We start from the raw sequence: 21,024 nt of genomic DNA, 5'->3' as shown, positions 1-21,024 counted from the left end.
GTCCTTCAGAAAAGGGTGCCTACCATTGCAGCTGGTGAGAAGTCCTCCAGATTCTGCCAGAGGGCTCTCCTGTCATTCCAAGAAGTCAGAGGCTCTGAGATTACTTTTTCTTGGAGGTGAGGAGAGTGGGGACAATGACAAAAGCACCATTTCAGTGATATTGGTCTACTTTACTTAAATGATAATTATTACAATTGAATTGCTAAGTCATTAACCTGATCTTTTTCTCAATTAATCATTTTCTCCATTATTTGTAACCTTAAGGTTCTTTTCACATGACCGTACTCACTAGAGAGTTTATTTCTAAAGCCGGGCATTTTAGTAAAGATGATAGAACTGAAGCATTTTTAGACACAGTTGCATCCAAATAACAAAATTGCTGTTTTGTTTTAAATTTTTGAAATAATATTGTACTATATAAAGTCTGACCTCTGACCTTACCCCAACCCCTGCCCCAAGGATGATGGTACACCATGAGTAATGAGGTAAGGTGTGCCTGTCTCACACAGTACTTGTTCATTTAAATATCCATGAGCCAAAATACCCACATCAGAGTGTCCTACATTCTCCAGTTCTATAATTAAAGCAAAAGAGCTATTTTTCAAAGATGTTTTTAAATTTTCTTCAATATCTAAAATACCTATAAAGAAATCATTTTGATATTGGAGATTATAAAAATCAGATATAAATTTGACTCCATCACTCGGTAAGCACCAGGGTTGCATATTTATAGAGAATAATCTTTGAGAAAGGGTCCTCTTTTCCACATTCCCTCTGGGAAGTCACTCCCCAAACCATCTTTGCCCAGTCACCAGCTTCACTGGCACCAAAGCTGCAGCCCTATCTGTCTATCTGGAGTGGGGGATAGGGCTGAAGGAATCGCAACACAAACCTCAGGAACCAGGATATTAAGCTAATGTCTTGCTCATTTTGTTCAAGGTCTTATAAGCTCTCCTACAAGACTTTAAATCAGTCTCATTTGGAGTAAACATCAACAGAGCAGAGACAATCACCATTGCCTCAGAACTATTTTTCCAGATTATCTATAGACTCAGAGAAAAACTGTTCCACACTCCCTACCTAACAATGTGTACCACCAGGATGCTAGGTAACATGTATGAGACTGGCAGGGACTCCTGGATGCTCCCCAGTAGCCATTCTTCCTCAATACAGAAGCCCTAATTTGTGCAGTGCCTATCTGGCTTATCAGCAATAAATACCTCTTTCCTCAGCCTCTCTGACAGGTAACGACCCCATGACGAACTCCTGGCCAATAGGATAGAAAGGAAAGTGTCTTGAAAGAGGGGGCACACTCTTCCTTCTTGGCTTCCTTCTTCCTGATGGCTGGAATATAAGCGTAAATGATGCTGCTGGAACTCTGGCAACCACCTTGTCCCAAGAAAAGATCTCTACTGAAAAAAAAAAAAAAAAAGCTTTAAGGACATGGAAGAGCAGGAAAGAAGAGAGAAGATTAAATTTGGATAGGAAATGCAAAATGAGCCCTGGACTCGGTCCCTCTGACTTTCCTGAACATGAGAGGAAAAGCAGCGTCTTTTTCTGGCCCTTGTTAGTTTTATTTTTCCTTGTTATTCTCCACTAAACATAAAATCTTCTGAAAAATTTACAAGGAAAGACAAAGAATAAGTGCCCAATAAAAAGCTAAATGTATTAATTAATCTGATATTTAAAGATTTTGGCACTTTCAGAGCCAAAGAACAGATCCAGGATTTCAATCAGTCATACTGCCTGTTTACTTACATCTAGTGGGTTTTAGGAAATTCAGGGTAACATATTCTTTCTTTACAAAAAACAAGTTTTGAACAAACATTTGTACGCATAGCAGCGTTATTCACAATAGTTAAAAGGTAGAAAGTGTTCCTCAACGGATGAATGGATAAATAAATTGTACTAGATATGTAAAATAGAATAGTACTCAGCCTTAAAAAGGAAGGAAATCCTGACACAAGCTACAACATGGATGAACCTTAAGGACATTACACTGACTGATCTAAGCCAGTCACAAAAGACAAGTACCGTGCAGTTCTGCTTATAAGAATGAGCCGGAGTAGGGGCGCCTGGATAGCGCAGTCGTTAAGCGTCTGCCTTCGGCTCAGGGCGTGATCCTGGCATTCTGAGATCGAGCCCCGCATCGGGCTCCTCTGCTGGGAGCCTGCTTCTTCCTCTCCCACTCCCCCTGCTTGTGTTCCCTCTCTCGCTAGCTGTCTCTATGTCAAATAAATAAATAAAATCTTAAAAAAAAAAAAAATGAATGACCCGGAGTAGTCAAACTTATAGAGACAGAAAATACACAGTAATAACTGCCAGGGGCTGAGGGGAGGGGGAATGAGAGTTTAATGGGTAGAGTTTTAGTTTTGGGAGATAGAAAGAGTTCTGGAAATTAGTTACACAATGATGTGAGTATACATAACACTACCAAACTGTACACTTGAAAATGGTTAAGATGGTAAATTTTATTCTATGTCTATTTTACCACAATTAAAATGTTTAATTTTTAAAATAGCTTTTATATTTTCTTCTTCATTACCAAATTATCATAATTCTTGGCCCCCAAAGTAGGAAATACAGATTACCAGAGAAAGAAAATGTTGAACTGTTTTGGGTTTTCGTTTTTTTTGTGTGTGGGTTTTTTTTTTTTTTTAATTTTATTTATTTGAGAGAGAAAGAGGACAAACACAAGCAGGGGGAGGGGCAGAGGGAAAGGGACAAGCAGACTCCCTGCCAATCAGGGAGCAGGACATGGGCTGGATCCCAGGATCCTGGGATCATGACCTGAGCTGAAAGCAGGCGCTTAACTGACTGAGCCACCCAGGTGCCCCTGTTGTACTGTTTTATAATCTTATTAAAGTGACTGGCTTTGTGCTGAGCAGTTTACATATTACCTCATTCAATTCACCTAACAAGCTTATGAGGCAGGTACTATCATTAGCCCCATTTTATTTTTGAGTGATATTAAGCACAAAAGATTAGGTAAATTGTTCAAGGTCATACAACACGGAGCTGGTTGAGCTAGGATTGGGATCCAAGTAGGCTGACCCAGGAGCCCATGGCCTTATTAATTAAGTTATTGTGCATCTTTCCGTCACTAATTATTCTTTGGCTACATCATTTTAAATAATTATATAATATTCTATTTTATGAAGGTAGCATAATTCTCTTAAATAATCTTCTATCTAAGTTGTTTCTGGTTTCTGACTACTATAAGAGAAGCTTGAGTGAACATTCTTTTACTATTCATATTTATTTCCTTGAGGATAAATTCATTAATTGGCAGAACGAATGTACGTGCATTAAGGCTCCTGAATGATATTTTTATACATTCTTAATCAAGAATTATTTCCCCCTTTGGTCTTAGAAATTTTATATGCCAGACTGATGTACTTGCAAGTTTGTAAGGAGCTCTAAGCTCTTTTTCAGTTATCTTAATAGATGTTTGTAGATGCAGAGGATATACAATTAATTTAAGGCTTGTTAAAAATAAAACACAGCCCATTGACTTTCTAGACTTCATTGATTGTGTGGGGTAAATATTTAAGGAAATCTTAAAACAAATAACAGTGACTTACTTGACCACTATTAGCTTCGAGGCATAATATCAAGTGCCTGTGAGCTGTAAGATAACAATCAGGTCCTCCCAGTTTCCCCCTCACTCTCCTCCTAAAAGCATCCTCTTCCAACTTGAATTAGCAGTAGCTTTTCCTTCCCCAAGCCATACTTTGCATTACCTCCCATCAGAAAGACAATAATCATATTAATGAACCATCTCAGCATCTCTCAGAAGACAGCAAAATAAAAAATTCCAGTGCCCAAGTTTTAATCCATCAAAACTATCCCATCAACTAGAGCTTAATTTATATAGTAGTTTGCTACCCAGGAGATTAGTTAGTAGTCATTATGGAATGAAGAAAACTAATTTCACTAATGTGGGAAGCATTCAAAGGGAATTCTTTGAAACTAATCCAATGACTTCATATCTAGTCCTGGTTCTGCCACTTGACATTCTAATGATTTGAGGCAAATTAATTAACTTTGTAAAGCTCAGGGTCTCCAACTAGTAAGAGGGTGAAATAGCATCACTTCTGCTTGCTTGTCAGGATTGGATGTGAAATCATTTTATAAAGTGCTACATTTAAAAAAGTAACTGAAAACAAGATTTGGGAAAGCACCTAATTCTACTCCATTATGCAAACTCTGCAACTGAGGTTCAAATAAATTAAGTAACTTGCCCAAAGCTGTGGGAGACGTGAATTTTTTCCAGAAGAGCAAGGACCTTCTTTGGGAAACATTCTTCAAAATATATGGTTTGACTGAGGTCTGCCAATCATTATTACCCCCTCCCCACTGCTACCACCCCTATCCATCTCTTACAAACAGGGAGATCATGAGGCCCAAGCTAGGCCAATTAAAACCACTCATCCTTCTGACCACATTCATTGGCCCAGCACTGAAAACATTACCCCAACTCTTCTGGATTTTTCAAACTTGAGCTGGGGGGAAAGTACTTTTTGCTCTCTGCTTAAAGTCTGCCACATAGTTGGCCCTGAATAAATGTTGGCCAATATAAATATTATTGACAATAATAATTGCAAAGTTAATACACCGCTATCCAAGTACCATAGCACCTGCTATAACCGATACCTCAACCTAAAGCACAAAAGCTAAAGGTGGGTAATTGGGCACATTAGAGAAATATCTGCAGAGGAGAACAGAGACTGGTCTTGCCGGAGAGACACCAGGCGCCTGTTTCCCCCTTCTGGAGCCTACCCTTATCTTCACAATCCATGTCAGTCTCTGCACAAACTAGCCATCTATTTTTAAGGCTGTTCAAGGCAGGCAATCCACATTTTTTGAAAAACTACTGTGTGCTGCATAACAGGTACTCTGTTCCCATTGAAGTAACCATACTTTCATTTTCTTCTTGTTAAAGTTGCCATAATTTCCACTACCCTAATTTGAGACATTATATTCTCTAGAATATAGAGACATACATAGCAGTCATTTATATTTAGCTATTTAAATGTATACATTTTATTTGTGTAAATGGGAGGGAGTAGGGGAGAACCCAACACCTTTACTGAATATTTTAATTGATGTGGGGGAAAAAATCAATTCCAAACAGAGGATCTAGTTCCACTGCATTTCTCCTCCCCAGTGAGGTTCAGAATGGAAATAATTGCTGGGCATTAGCCATTGTAGCACTAACAGATGCCATTAAATGGACCCCAGACAAAACAAACAAGTAAATGGCAGTCTATTTATGGGTCACTTTATTCTTCACAGCTATAAATAGCTTGTCCTTTGGGCATCGTAATAGGTCTTTGCTCTGTATCACGTGTGAATGTGTTACTTTTTGCTCTTCAACATCTGGCCGCTCTGATAAGCATAAGCATAAATGAACTCCCAGATCAGAGTGATGTGAAAACATGCTTCTTCATTTTAAATCAGAGTCTACTGCTCTACTCTTCTATGTAGTGAATTCCCTAGATGGCAGAAGAGTCAGCTTGAAAAACCTGAAAAAGTGGTAAGTGTAATTTTAACAAATTTTTCTTAAGTTAGTGTCATCATTACTCTCCCGTTGAGTTCGGAAAATAATTTCATGATGCTAAATAACTCTTTGATTGAAGGCAAAATTCCTTCAGGTTTATCTAGCAGTGAACACTTTATAAGCCAGCGTGGGTGAAGGAATAGAATCTTCTGGTACATTCAGTGTTCTAGTTGATAAAATATTTTAGATGGAAAATGTAGTATACTGATTCTCAAAGCATAGGAAACAATAAAATATAATTAATATGCAACAAATTAAATTTTTATTTTCATGATTCAAAGAAACTTCAAGATCTTCAAATTCCTTGAAGCTCAAAGTATGGTTGCTGAAGCAGCAGCATCTGCATTACCCAGGAGCTTGTTAGAAATATAGAAACTCAGATCCCATCCCAGATTCACTGGATCGGAATCTGCCTTTCAAAAGGTCCCCAGTGAATAGTATGTACGTTAAGTTTTGAGAAGCACTGTTAGTACCACAGGATGGTCAATTTAAACATGACCTTTGTAGCATAAAGATAGCATAAATGTGCTCAAATGTCGATTAATTGATAGGGTTTTAATTGGCAAAAACAAGACAGGGCACTTTGTTTTGTAGTTTATCTATAATATTAATTCATTCCGTTTGGCTTGAATGAATAGACATAGTTTAATTTACAAATGGACAAAGATTTGGGCCCTGGTAATACAGACCTAACTCACTTTCGTATAAGTGAACATTTCTGCCATAGCATCTTTACTTGAGAAGCCCAGATTTTCGAAACAATAGCTCAACGTAAGCAGCATTTGTCATGTGCAAACAGAAGTTCTTCATGACTGTTGATCCTGTTTGGTCAACTCTATTGTATATGATTTTATGCATGGGAAAGGTGGAAAAAGAATTTATTGGATACTGTATTATGTCATATATATGGACTCTGGAATGTGAGTGGCACAGGTTCGGAACAATTGTGTATTAGATTCCCTAACTTACTTTGAAATGGGGATAACAATGCTGATGCTATCTTTTATGTGGATATGTGCAAAAGCATGTCCTAAGCCACTAACTCAGTGCCTGGCACATGGTGCAACCTTAATGTGACATTTCTACATTTCTGTATGTGGAGTTTTGTCATATTTTATTTTGCACTAACCCCCTTTTAGAAATAATGTTTTGAAATGTGTTTCAGAACTGTTGTATCTAGGGCAGAGGCATTTAAAACCTGCAAGAGGGAGGAGCTCCTGAGGACTCGGAGCCAAGGATGGCGCGCGTTGCCGCGAAGGCCCTGTAGGTGGCAGCACTGAGGCCTCCGGAGAGCACAGCAAGAAGCCGCGGTTTAAGAAGCTCGGAGGCGACTCCACCCGTGGTTAAGCCCCGTCATGTGCATGAACGTGTAAAAAGTTTGCTCCCACGCACGGAGAAACTGTTCTTTCCACTACCTGTGAAAATTTCCTTTTTGCTTCCCTCCCAGCATAACTTCTCCGCATGTGTTTATATTTGATTGGCTTCTCTTTTATGTTGCGTCTGAACTTAACTCAGAAAATTGGTCTTCCATTCTCTCTCTGATCAGCTCCTTTTGATTCACACCCAAATATTTTAGAGGGTCTTTTGAGAGTGGCTTCTTCTTCCTCCTGTCCACCCTGGGGCACTCCTGCTCCCATCCTCACCCAGTTTTTGGCAAACCATATATAATAAATTGTAAAACCATATAAAATAAATGTCATGCACATTCTATGCACGTTAGGTACCTTTACTTATTTCACCCTAAAACCAGGCCATGAGATAAGTAGTATTGTCAGTAACCTGCTCAAAGTCAGACTGTAAACCAGGGTTCAAACACAGGCATCCTGGTCCTCAAATTGATGTTTTTAGCACCATACTGAGCTGCCTCTTAAGGACAGATTGTAAAAGAAATTTTAAAAGCCATCAGATAATTGCCTGCAAATTGAAGAGATCTCAAAAAGGAAATAAGTCTCCACTCTTCTGGAGAGTTCCCCAAATGCAGATAATAACTCTTCTGGCCCAAAAACAGGAAAGGTAATGGGCTCAGCAGTGGCTTCATTTGGGCTTTCACCAAGGCACCGGGAAGACGAGAGAGGCCGGGTGTAGCAACAAAACAGCGAGTCCCATTCAGAAGTGCGTTTGGAAGAGCAAGAGTTTCATTTCCTTAGGTCCTGAGTAAAGCCACACCCAGTCTGATCCCCATCAAGTCCTGACCTATAGGGTTGACTCTCTGTCCTAAATCCCATCACACTGCTGGGGGAGACCACTTCTCTTACTTTCCCCAAGGGGATCTAAAACAGAGGTAGAGTGCAGTTAAATACTTTCTTTTATGGTCTTTGGAATTCAACAGACCAGGGTTCAGATTTGTATTTCTGTACTTACTTGAGGATACGTAACTTCGCTGATGGTAAACCCATTTCCTTGTCTGTATAGTGGATCTCTTGGTAGTACCCACCTCGAAATAACACAGGATAATCCAGGCAGAGCTGTTCACACGGTGCCCAGACGCAGTGAGAGCTTCACCCGGGTTTTTTGCAGTAACACTCTCAAGGGGCTTCCATCTCCAGCTTCTCTCTGGTCAAATCAGAGACTACACTCCCCTACCTCCTTCCAGATAATTGGTCTGACGTAGAGCAGCCTGCTGTCATTCCTTTGCTCACAGACCTGCACACGCTTCCACAGCTTGGAAAAGAACACTGAAACTCTTTACACTGACTATCAGAGTTGGCTCCATATTACCGGTACAACCAGTGTCCTTCACAAAGCTTGGGCTGCAGCCAAGCTGAAGCACGTGCTGCACCCACACTTCCCCCATGGTTTTCCTCTTCTGTCACTTCACTGTTGCTGTTTCCCCTGCCTCATCCTATGAGTCCGGTCCTGCCCAATACCATAGCCACAGGCCACATGTGGCTGTCTACATTAATTAAAGTTAAAGGAACAACGCTCTCCTCAGTCACGCTAGCCACATTGAACCCACCAGGGTTCAAGAGCCACACATGTTAGCAAAGATTATAGCACATTTCCATCATTGCAGAAAGTCTGATGAGACCTCGCTGGCCTAGAGCGTGTGTCTAAATCCTAACCATCCTTAGGGACCGGCCCAAATGTCACTGACGCCACAAAGCCACTTCTGTGCCCCCCAGCTGCAAGTTCGCTTTCCCAGAGCAGCAGAGGTTCCGCTGGCCATGACTCACCCGGCTGACTGGTTACCACCGAGACAGCCAATGTCCCAGGCCACATGTCCCTTCACCTAAAGCAGCTCTTTGATTTCTGAGCTACGTGTGGTAGATGGGTGGGCGCGGAGGCCAGAGGCAGCAAGGGATCGGACATTTCATCTCGGTCTGACCGAAGTTTGGAGCGCCTACTATAGCCCAGGCGGTTTTAGGTCGTTCACATACACCCTCTTATGCGACACCTTCAACTCCATAAAGTAGGTATCATGACTCCTATCGCACGGATGAGAAAACTAAGAACACGGTGGTTAAGAAACTTGCCCAAGATAGGGTATGCTTGGTATGCGAACATACCAAGGAATGATCAAACCAAATGCAGAATCCAGATCTTTGTAGCTCAGAGTTGGGGCTCGCTCCATACACACGCAGCCTGCCACCAAGCCTCTTGTGAGGTTGCTTCATTGCTTTCCAGCTAATAAAATGATTTCAGGCAGAGCTGGGGAAGAGGGGGGGAGGAGGGTGGATATTCCTGAACAAAGGAAAAGAGTATGATGAGGAGAACTGTCCAAGCCTTTTATTCATGTAAATGTGTTACCTCATTCTCATCTCATTTCTTAATTCTCTCAAGTCCCAGAAGAGGAAGATTAAGTCATTGTGTACGTGTGCGCGCGCGCACGTGCACACAAGCCTGTGTGTGGTCTTAGTGCAGGTATGCAAGGTACAGGAAAAGAAGTGAGACCGACATGAAACAATGAAATGACAAAACAAAAGCTTTCAATATCTCTTCATCGATGTCTGAAAATATTTTACAGTATTAGGTAGAACCATAGGAAATTGCTGTATTTATTAGTAAAAATGGTTGCATACTAGCACTTTCCTGTGGTTCAACCTAATAATATTTTATCAATTATCAATTAGCTTATCAATTTTACCATCAATTTTTATCAGTTAGAAACAATGGCTATTTAGGGTTCCGAGCCCTGAATCTAGCTCAATCCAAGTATGAATGCTTTAAAACCTCTGTCAGACACATCTGGGGCACAGAAGTGGTTCCCTCTGCCTGCAACCCTCCAAAACTTGGAAACAGGGGAAACCAGTCCACTTTCTGCGCTTTCAACACTATGGGAGCCATAAATCACCTAAGTAGAGATATAAAATCCTCTCTAGGAGACTGAGAGGCTGCCCCAGGTAGCTCCTTGAAGAGGGTATTAACATATCTAAGGAAAGAATGTGGATCTCAAAAGGGGAGAAGTGGGGGTAGGGCTTGGAAAAGGCGGACAGAAGCTGGTCCTGGCTTCCTGGCTTCCCGGCTCGCAGTGGTATCTGGCCTGGTGGAGTCAGATGAACAACAATGCCATTAAGATAAGCCAACTCAGCTCCCTTGCAACTCTGGCTTTCCTTAGGGGATTTTTCTGCAGGGGAAGGAATTCCAGGTCCTCTGCTAGCCATCCCAAAAAATGCAGCGGTGTTAAGGTTGCAGAGAAACAAGGCAATTCATAGCCCGCAGGCTTCCATGCTTGTCCCCGTCTCTCCCAGTCTCCTTCCCCGGACAATATCTGAATCACGATGGTCAAAATGAAAGTTGGTCCCACTTGTGTGGGAACCTGGTATAGAACCAGAGAGAAAGTTAAATTCCCAAAATATTTATGTTAAGGGGGAGAACCTACGATTCCAAATGTGTTTGGCTAAATTCTTATGTCTATACCAGAGGCTAGTATCTTGTGACATTTCACTCCCTATTAAACTGATCCCCACAGTTTAATGGACACATTTAAGCAATCATCACAAGCCAAACTACCTTGAAATGTGAAACAGCCCGGATCAAAGACAAAAATGGGAGTGAGGAAAGCCTACCTTTGTAAATGTGAATGGTCACATGTCCTCCTACACAAATGGGTTACTTCTGACCCACAAAAAACAACTCACTTCAAGATATAAGTGTACACAGAATTTTTAAAATAGGGTATGATATTTATTTTAGCTATCTTTACAAAAAGACTTTGAAGTCCTGTAAGAAAGATCTCCAGAGGTCCAAATCCGTTTGTTTAGTGATAAATTGTCCTTGAAATGTGGAACTAATGTTTCTGCTCATTTCATTTAATATTTTTAAAAGCTTTGTAGCCAAATCATCTCATCTTTGGAACTTTCTAAAAGTTTAGAAATAACTTTAGAATTTAAGTAATGCACTTCTGTTAACATTTTTTTTTTATTTCAACTGTGATGTTTGTAATTTGGTTTCACAAAATACTCATGGGGGGCCTAGAAGCAACCTCAATCAACCAACCCATATTCCTAGCCAAAGAACAGGTCATTTAAAATATTTGAGAGGTCAAGATGGACCTGTAATGAAAATACGCAAAAGGCTTCTCTTTGTTTTTCAGGAAAATGTGAATTAAGGGGTCCAGCAGCGTGTGTTTTTTTATAATGCCCAAATCCAAAAAAACTCAAAACACAAGCGAATGTTTAAAGTCTGATAATATTCAAAAATAACCTCTGAACAATATGGTCCTCCTTTGAAAGATGAAAAAATAAATCCCAAGGAAAGGAGCTGACTTGGCCAGCAAGGCCCTGGTGGATTCCAGCTGGCATCCTCATCATTTGCTAGAGTTACCTGACGACACCTGGAGGCCTGGGGTCCTGCCTCCAGCCTGGACCATTATCTCAGTCCCCACTGCCACTCTTTCTTCAGACCCTCCCTCAGGCTGGTCCAAATTTGCAGACCATTAAGCAGAGATTGCTGCTGATGGTGAGATCACAGATGACCCGGGGAAGATGGACCAGAAATGACCTACTCTCTTTTAGAAAGAGCAATCCCCATTTACCTTGCCCGAGGGCACTTCCGGCCTCAGCATTTAGCACCCTCTTCACAGAAAACGGTAACATATTCAAGAGCTAGGGGCAACAATTTAGGTATCTTTTCATCTCCCTGCTCTAAACCTGAGGTTGTCATAATCCAGGACAAAACAAAAGTGGACTGGGGTGCATGGGTGGTGCAGCCAGTCAAGCATCTGACTCTTGGTTTCGGCTCAGGTCGTGAGATCGAGCCCCACGTTGGGCTCCATGTGGAGTCTGCTTAGGACTCTCCCTCTGCTCCTATATCCCATGTGCGCTCTCTTTCTCAAATAAATAAATCGTTTTTTTTATTTTTTATTTATTTTTATTTTTTTTTTAAGATTGTATTTATTTATTTGACGGAGATAGAGACAGCCAGCGAGAGAGGGAACACAAGCAGGGGGAGTGGGAGAGGAAGAAGCAGGCTCATAGTGGAGGAGCCTGATGTGGGGCTCGATCCCACAACGCCGGGATCACACCCTGAGCCGAAGGCAGACGCTTAACCGCTGTGCCACCCAGGCGCCCCAATTGTTTTTTTTAAAGTGGGTTATTTTGAAACTTGAATACCAGTGGACCTCAGGCGGAATGGACACCCTTAACTTTTCTAGTCTTACGGCAATTTAAACAGATATTAGTGTGGACAAAGTTCACTAAGTAAACCAACCTACCAAGGTTTGTTTTCCTTGGATGCAAAAAGATAAACAGTTGTAGAAAATGGGTGAGGCCAGCACCATACTCATGTAAGCTGTTCTCAGAAGGGCCCCAGTCTTGGTTTAATGTTCTGCTGTTTAGGTCTTGGAATTCTTAATAATTTTGAACAAGGGGCCACTTCGCATTTTTATTTTGTGCTAGGCCCTGCAAATTATATGGTTGGTCCAAACAGTGAGAGTCCACACTTGATTCTGGGGGGCCTTCTGAATCGCAAACAGAAGACCTGGGTCTTATTCCTACACCCTTTGACTTCAACTGGTTTTTCACTCAAGGCTTTTATCATCAGCATACTCTGCGACTGAATAAGGGCAGCACAGTGATAGTGCTCTTAAACAAAACTATTGCTGATGCTATCAATGCACACAGTCATCTTCATTAATATAAAATGTCAGCAAACAGCCAAGTAAGTTGTTTCTGTGGTCCATGGTCAATTCAACGTCATATTTGAGGGTCTACTGTATGCCGAGCACTGTGTTTGGCACTGGGGGTAGCAAAAAGGAAGCAATCACAATCTTTGGTTTCAATGGGCTTCTATTTGAGCTGGGAGAAATAGATAATAAATATAAATGAATAAGTCAATACACATTGGAAGATAATTGACTGCAGAAAAATAAAGCAGAAAAAGGCAGTGGAGGTGTTTTAAACAGGATGGTCAGAGAAGAACTCAACAAGATGATGCCATGTGAGCCAAGCTTTGAAGGAAATAAAGACGAAGGTTATGCACTCATGGGCTGAGAAACAGAAGGTACAAAGACTCTAGGGCAGGTGCACACTGTTGGAGGAATAGCAAGAGCGGGGAGGGAGTGAGAGGGGAGGAAAACATGAAGGCACAGGGATAATAGGAGCCTGATTTTGCACGGATTTGAAGCCTGCTGCAAAAACTTTACTCCGAGCAGGAAGGGAAGTGATGGCAGGGTTTAGAGCCCGGAAGTGACAGGACGGGATGGAACAGGAAGGGATGGAACAGGATTGTTCCGGCTGCTGTGTGGAGGGGCAAAGGCAAGTGGGGTGAAACCAGGAGACCACATAGGAGAGTATGGCAACCATACAAATAGAGGTGTTCAGGGCTTGGACCAGATGACTGGCAGCAGAGGCGATGAGAAGTGGCGGGATTTGAAATTTACTTGGAAGGTAGAGCTGATGGGACTTCCTGAAGGGGAACCACGAATAGTAACAACAACCATGACAAAAATATTAACAAGATCTTAGATCATAGCCTTCAACCAGCCCAACTTCTGGCCAAACTGGCTACCAACATTAACTCAGTCCATCTCATGGTAACCCTAGACAAGAATTATCTGAATTTCGCAGATGAGCAACTAGGACTCAGAGGGCTTATGTAACTTGCTAAGGACAGTAACTAGTAAGTAGAGCAGACATTGATCTCTGTAAAATCCAAAACACTAGACTGCAGAGTTAGCTCTGAAAAAAAACAAAAACAAAAGAGAGCAAGAAAAGTCTTATTTGGACTCCGAATTTTCTTCTCTGTTTACTGGCTGAAAGGGTTGCTAATGGTGAGCCAGCACTGCGGTACCATAATGAACTCTGTGCTGGGAAAATGAGACATCTCCTACCAGGCACTAATTTAAGAGAAATGAGCTCATCTCGTTCTTTGAAGAACTTTAACAACCATGGGATTATGCCAGTAGGGTAGAACCTGAGCCAGAGAGATACCCACTAAGTGGCTTCGGACCAGCCACTTTCACAAAAAGCCCAGTGCTGCCCCTGGGGTTGTGAGCCAGGGGAGGCGGGAACTACATAAATGGCTCTAGAGTTGATGGGAGGCTTTGGCCCCGGGGCCTGAATGGACTGAAAGGTCTCTGCCTTCCAAAAGAGGAGGCACGGGAAGGGGGTGGGGAGCTGTCAACTAGAAGTGAAGGATGGAAAAGGGGCTGGGAAGGAAGCCTGGGAGCCTGGTGAGGAGCAGCGCTTGTAAAGTATCCAGCTCATCTTTGTCAGTTCACCAGGGCCCCCGTCAAAGAATGAGACGAGCTCATGTACTTGTGGGAGGACCGCCACCACTTGTGTCCCCACACAGTTTATTGAAAAGTAAGAGCCTGGTAAGGGGGACGAGGAAGGAGACATAGGCTGCTTCTAAAAATAAAGAAAGTGAGATGATGTTCTGGTTACTAATGCTGCACAACAATCCACGCCAGAACTTGGTGGCATAAAACCACCACTTTATTATGCACATGGATTCCATGTGTTGGGAATTCTGACAAGGTACAGCGGCATAGCTTACCTTTGCCCCATGACATCTGGGGTCTGACTAGGAAAATACAAAGACTGGGGGGCTTGAAATCTGTAGACTGAAATCATCTAGAAGGGTCTTCACTCACATACCTAGTAGATGATGATGATGGTTATCCGCTGGGACTTCACTTGGGACTATTGGCCAGAACACATGGCCAGACCTGGGCTTCCTCATAGTGTGGCAGCTGCGTGACAGTCAGATTTCTTACATGGAAGCTCAAGGCTCCAAAGGTGAGTGTCTCAACAAAAAAGGTGGCAGCCGGGTTGCTTTAATGACCCAGCCTCAAAAAGCTTGCAGTCGCTTTTCCTGCATTTTATTGGTTATAAGCAAATTACAAGCCCACCTAGACCCAAGTGTAAAGGACAAAAGTCAAAAAATTTGTTTGCATGTCTAAAACCACGACAGAGGAGCTTAAAATATCCTGGCATTTGGTAAGCCTGCACCTGTGCACTGATCCCAAGATCTGGGAGGAGAGGGGACGGTGCTATGACCTGTAGGGGGTGTCACTCTCCAGCAGGAAGTGCTTACATCTGTTCTCTGCTCCTTTTCCTCTGGGCATCGCTCCCCCCGACTTATTCTCTGAAACCACGTGGATTCCCCTACCTAATCTGGTACTTTGGGAGGACATTACTTTCCTAATGGTTCATCAGACTCTACAAACTCACTCTTACCTTCTCTTGCTCCTTTATGCAGATGTGTATTCTTCCTTGCCTTATCCCAATGATTAGAATTCCAGATGACTTGAGTTTGAATCCTAGCTCCAGAAATATTTAGTCATTTGCACAGGTGGCATGACCTCTCTGAGTCTCAGTTTCCTCACCTACAAAGTGGAAGTTTTGTAACGATTAATAGGGATGATACTTAGTGGAGAAAAACCACTCAAGAATTGTAAACTGACCTGGGCTTAAACTGCCCAACATAATTCTCTTTTTTCTTAACAACTTTCCTACTCCTTATACTTCGCTCATAGTCTGCACCCCAACAGACCATATTCACATCCTGACCCCCACATCTACTAGGTATATGGCCTCGGGGTGTCCCTTTATCCCCTTGAGCCTCAGTTTGTCATCTGTGTACAATGGATAATAATACCGGGCTCAAGGGTATTTGGGTATATAAAGCAAAATTATACATATAAAGCAGCAGCACCAGACCAGGCTCTTGTGAAGGTTAATTCTATTCCCTGCCCCATTCCCCCCCCCCCCCCCGTACCGCACCCCCATCTTTTCGGATTTGGTACTACTGTGCCTCACTGAAGTGGGCAAAGTTCAGTCTACTTAAAGATTCAGAACTTTCCCTCCAACTCCATCTTGTGAGCCTCTTTCATCAATAATCATTCTCAATTTCCCCGTTTCCCACTATGAAAATTCAAATACCTGAGGCTTTTGTGAGGGGAGGTTGCTAAGAGATAAAATGATCTACTGATTGCCAAGAAGAAAGACGACAGGGCAGCCCATATCACAGTGGGCTGCCTTGCCTGGAGGCCTGGGTAAATACCTTAACCAGGCCTGACTCCAGCCCCCTGGTGGGGAGGCTGACACCCGCGGGCTAAAGGGAAAATCCCTCTTGCTGGATGACTGTTACTCAACTCTCAGTCTTTGTACTGAAGGAGCAAGAAGGGCAATGTTGCCAAAGCCCAGGGTTTTTCTCATTCAGGACTAAACAGAGCATAGCGTGACAGCAGCTGCCCGGGGTATGACTTCCTCCCAAGGAAAGACGGCCTTTAAAAATTCTGCTCCCAAATGCGGTAGGCCTTAAGTGATCCCAGCCAACCTTGTAGAGTCTTTGCTCAAATACCCATCATAGCCGCAAACATGGTCCCTGGCAGCCCCGCAGAAAGCATTCTCCCAAGTAACTGTCAGTTTTCCTCCTCCCCCTCCTCTTCTTCTTCTTCTTCTTCTCCTCCTCCTCCTTCTTCTCCTCTTTCTCCTTCTTCTTCTCCTTCTTCTTCTTTTTTAATGGAAGAAGTTATTTTCAGTGAAAAGAATCTGAATGTTTACATTCCTTAGACCAAAATGGGAGATTCAGCTTCTAAGAAAAGGCGGGCTGGAAAATTAAATGGGCATCCTCTTTCCTGTTTCTTCTTCCATTGTCCTTTAGGGAACACTATGGGGTTGAAGGTGTCTCCTTTTTTCTTTTTTTTTTTCCACATTACCCCTTGTCTGCATCGGTTCATCAACTTATGCTTTCAACGAGCATTTAATGAACATCTATTCTGTGTCTGGCTATGTACCTGGGGTCACATAAAAACGAATTAAACAGGACGCAGCCTTCAAGATGCCCCACGCATGTTTTGGTAGGAGATAATAGGAAGGCCAGACACATGAGAACAAGTAAATGTCATCAGGTATTCGAGTGCTGTGGTAGGGCTCGAGAGCACAGCAATACGGGAGCACCAACAACTTCTGGTGATGAGTGAGCAGTGGATGAGTGGGTGTTTGCTCCATGGGAAAGGAGCAGGAGAGTGTTTCAGCAAAGGGCAGCATGCACAAAGACATGATGCAACATGACCCTCTGAAGAACCACAAGTCGTTAGGTGCACAAAGGACTTAGCCGGAAATGTGGCTGAACTCATTGGCTAGGCTGTAACTTGCCATGCTACAGGATCTGGGCTTTTCTCCAATCCTCGAGAGACATGCTCTTCCAAATTAGAGCGCCTGGCAGGCAGCTCGCTGACAGCCACACCCAGAGACACGAACCTAGTGTTTCCTCAGTTTCTCCCACCTGCAAAACATAAAATCATTGATTCTCCCAAGTCTTTGCATGGCCAGGATGAGGTACACAGAGACCATTATGCGCCTTCCAACTTTCATCTGCTTTATTGGTTCAAGAGTGAAAACATTCATCTATTTTTATGGGACACATGGGCTTGGGGTTTTTTTTTTATTATTAAAAATAAAATTCTTGAGAAAAATTCAAAACTTTGGTTTCACAGCTTCCTACAATATTAAGTTTGGACTCTGTGTCTCTCAGGCAAAGGCAGGAGGAACTGGTCTATTGTGATTGACAATGAACCACATGGGTTTCTTTAAAAAAAAAAAAAAGAATGTGTGCATTACCTCCCCTACCTCCCCACCCCTTCCCTACATGTTCCCCCCAAAGAAAGACTTGTGATGATTTCACTTTCCTACTGCTCAAGGAGCTGACATTCAAGTAATAAGCTGGCTGGTGGCGGAGTAAATAAGGCTTACAGTTGGTTGTTTCAGTATGTGACCACCTAGGATGTCCAGTTTAACAAATGATAAAATACTGCTTAAAAAGAGAAGGGAACAGATGTCTCACCCTTCTTTTTCTGAGTATACCTGACATTCAATGTTACATTAGTTTCAGGTGTACAACATAGTGATTCAAAACTTCCCACGCCATGCTGTGCTCACCACAAACATAGCTCCCATCGGTCACCATACATTGCTATTACAACGTCACTGACTCTATTTCCCTCTTGCCTCTCCTTCTTAATTGTTCCTACTTTTCAGTCGAGAGATCCCAAAGTGAGACCTGTTGTTTTCATGTTAAGATAGACCTGTGTCTGAACTTACTCCTGTGTTGGGGGTAAGGGGTAGGAGTGGGAATATGCATGCTGTAGTGAGGTCAGACCAAAGTAGTAGGGAGGAGAGTGGGCTTTGGAAAGAGGTGAGCTTGACTGAGCAGTTAGGTAACATAAAGCAGTGAGTCTTAAACTGGGGTTCAGGAAGACCTTGCATCAGGACCACCCACACTGCTTACTTAGAATGGATGTTCCTTTCAATCCAGCTCAGAGTTACTGAGTAAAATCTTTGGGAGTGAAGTAGAAGAGCCTCCATTTTTGACAGGGTCCCAGCTGAAGTTGAAGAATTATCAGGAAAGAGAGTAAGTGTTCTGGCTCTGGGGTCAGACAAAGAACATTCCAACCCAGGTATTTCTACTCACTAGCATGTCACCTGGGAGGCCTCCACTGTCCTACATATCAAGTTAATGACAGTACCTACCTGTATCAGTAGGATTTGGTCAGCTGCAATAAACAGAATCCCCAGTAGTGTCTTCAATAATAAAAGCATTTGATCTCTCATATAATGAGAAGTCTGGAGAGAGTAATCCCAGAATCGTCTGGTTCCACAGCTTTGCACTCCTGCTGGTCCTTCCTCCAAAGTTGCAGGATGGCACCAAAAACACAGTCCCTCAAGCTTCCACACTAAGGTCACAAGAAAAAAGGAAAGAGTAGCTGCAATGAGCTCTCCCCACAAGAGTTTCTGTCATGCTACCTTGGGAGAACTTACCATACATGCCGTTGATCTAAACACCGCTACCTTCGTAGGCAAAGGGCTGAAGAAAAGGGTCCCAAGAAAATGGAAACTCAGGTCCATGATAGGCTTCCTGGGGGGCTTTTGAAAAGGATTATTTTCTCTGAGACTTGGACATCTTCACCACCTGAATAAGTTGCCTCAGTGAGTAAGGAAGAAGCCAGGCATGACTGAGAAACAGGTGTGTGCTTCCTCTTAGTCAAGAACCACGTAGCAAGCCTTGTGTTTTGCTGGGTTGCTTTTTTTTTTTAATGTCCCTTTGTGTAACTCAGTTGTAGTCATTAAATAGTTCCTTATGTCCTAGTCTAGAACCTTGACTTCCTATTCTATTTATATCGTATTATATGTGTTGTCATTACTGAAAAATGGTTTGAGCATGAATAAAATAGGTAAACACATAAAAAAAACCTGAACAATATGGAGAATTCAGGAATAAGAGTATGTTTCTTCTGTTGTAACTCCATGGAGCAACCTCCCTTACCTTGAATTAGCAGTTGGTTGCCCTTGTTCTGAAGAGTTTCCTGGATGAGGCTAACAAGAACGAACATTAAAACAGTCCAAACTCAGGGCCTCAGCCCATCTCATCTCCACCCAGGAATGGGCTTAGAACCAGGGCAGGAAGTAGGAGGAGATCAAGGTATTGGTCTAGTGGACCCACTGGAAAGGGAACTGTGAGCAACTCTCTTGGGGAGCCACAAGGCTATCACTATGAGATAACCAGTCTAGACTGTCTTCCAATGGCTGGGAGACACCCCGCCTCCAAATGCAGCCCAACAAAGCAGCCTGCCCCTTTGCCGTGGCTTCCCAGCTGCCGCCACCATGGAGCTGTCAGGAAATTTGTGATAATTCTTTTTATTGATCATCTCTATTGATTTTGTCTATGGTGAAAATATACTGCAGACACATTAAGTAGCTATTATAGGCAAATTGTCTCTTAATGAATTGTACCAACAGACAGGATTTTACATTTAACCCTGACAGTGACTTTTCTAGTCACTGAATGATCGTGGAAGGGTTAGATTCTAGTGTAGAACCCAAGCTGACATTTGACTGTGGTGTTTTTCCTGGACCTACTGAGGAGTGCTAACACCTGCCCAAATGAAAGTGCAGAATACTATCTCATTAGGAGATGAAACAGATCATTGAAAAAATCATGCAGAATCAGCCCTGTGACTCCAAAGCATGCAATTTTAGCCATTTTTCCAAAGCTGAAGAATCTTCCAGCTGGTTTCAATATTTTAAAAATCCAGCAAAAAAACAAAAGGGGGTTATCACTTTAGATAAACCCCCATCTTATCCCACATCCTAAACATAGGTTGTTGCTTTTAAGAGGGTGGAAGAAAGCAAGACTTTGTGCCTTGTCAAAGAGTGTGCTTCTTCCTCCTTTGTGTGTTTTCTCAAAAAAAAAAAAAAAAAAAAAGACTGCGTACATGTGTGTGCCTGTATGTATATGTGTGCATGCCTGCATTTTGACAAAACTGTATTCAGAAGAATGTTTGGAAGCTTAAATCTAATATGCTAAGTGTTAGCCAGCAGCAAAAATTTCCAACTCTGTTATCACATCCCAAAAAGAGGGCTTGTATTGGAAGTGGCACTTTGTGGTAGTGCTAGCAGATACTCAAAGAATACTCTATTACCAGAAGTAAGACTTTGACTATTATTATTTTATAATGCAATGGGCAAAAATCACAGTAAAAATGCTATCTCTGATGGGAAAATGCTTTTTTGCCAGACTCTTAAAAATTGTAATTTCAACAGTTTGGCCAAAAAGGACTATATTTTTTGACACAAATGAATTATGACTGCAGGCAATGAATACAGAGGCCAATGTCCCAATTGCACTTGAGCTTTGGTTTTGAGGGGAACAATCATTTAGGGCCAGTCAGATGATAAAACTGCACTTTCCTTACACAATATACGGGAAATAGCGTAGCTCTTCCAATCCTCACTGGCCAACACTCCAGAGTCCTCTTGGTGCAGATTCAAATGAGGGTTCCTCTCCAACTTAATAGAACCTAGGTCGCTGCTTAGATCCCATGCACTGAACCCTGACTCTAGGTCAGGCTTTAAGCTTACAGCTTTGGTCCTTCTGTTCTGTCAGCAGAAGCTCTATTCCAAAGCTGTTTTGTCTTTTGGTTACAAGATGGTTGCCCATAGCAATAAGTGTTCATATGCTTCCTGGTTCACACTTAGCAGGAGAAAGAAGGAAAAAAGAAAAGAATACTCTCTTCC

This window comes from Ursus arctos, unplaced genomic scaffold, assembly GCF_023065955.2.
Source record: "Ursus arctos isolate Adak ecotype North America unplaced genomic scaffold, UrsArc2.0 scaffold_3, whole genome shotgun sequence".
Classification (NCBI taxonomy): domain Eukaryota; kingdom Metazoa; phylum Chordata; class Mammalia; order Carnivora; family Ursidae; genus Ursus; species Ursus arctos.
This window is presented reverse-complemented; position numbering follows the sequence as displayed.